The following is an 879-nucleotide window of genomic DNA, read 5'->3' as shown; positions in this document are numbered from 1 at the left end:
TACACTTCTCTATTTCGAAGGCATCTTCACACTCTCTAAACTCCTGTAGCACAAACTAGTTAGAAACGCCACTGCTGCCTCTCCTAGACACTTCCACACCTCCACGGGTATGTCATCTGGACCAACAGCTTTTCCACTCTTCATTCTCCTTAGAGCCTTCCTCACCTCATCCTTTCTAATCTTTGCTACTTCCTGCTCTACAATATTTAGCTCTTCCCCCTTCTTTCCCTTCTTCTTTTCCTCATTCATCGGTTCCTCAAAATACTCCTTCCATCTTCTCTGCACACTCTCCTCACTTGTTAGCACCTTTCCATCTCTGTCTTTAATCGCCCTTATGTTTTGCACATCCTTCCCATATCTCTATCTCTCTGTCTCGCTAATCTGTGTGTCTCACCTTCCCTCATGTCTAACCTGGCATACAACTCATCATATGCTTTCTGTTTGGCCATTGCCACCTCCTTCTTCACTCTATGCTGCAATTCCTTGTAATCCTGTCTACTGTCTTCAGTCCTTTCTACGTCTCACTTCTTTTTAGCTAGCCTCTTCCTCTGGATGCTGTCCTGTACTTCCTCGTTCCACCACCATGTTTCCTTATCTTCTTTCCTCCTTCCAGATGACACACCCAGCACCTTCCTACCTGTCTCCCTGATCACTTCTGCTGTAGTTTCCCAGTCATCTGGAAGTTCTTCCTGACCACCCAAAGCCTGTCTCAACTTCTGTCTGAATTCCTCACGACATTCTTCCTTTTGCAATTTCCACCACTTGGTCTTCTTTTCTGTCTTTCCTCTCCTCTTCTTCCTGACCACCAGAATCATCCTACACACCACCATCCGATGCTGTCTGGCTACACTTTCTCCTAATACCATTTTGCAGTCACAG

This window comes from Monopterus albus, unplaced genomic scaffold (assembly GCF_001952655.1).
Source record: "Monopterus albus unplaced genomic scaffold, M_albus_1.0 scaffold47.1, whole genome shotgun sequence".
Lineage (NCBI taxonomy): Eukaryota > Metazoa > Chordata > Actinopteri > Synbranchiformes > Synbranchidae > Monopterus > Monopterus albus.
This window is presented reverse-complemented; position numbering follows the sequence as displayed.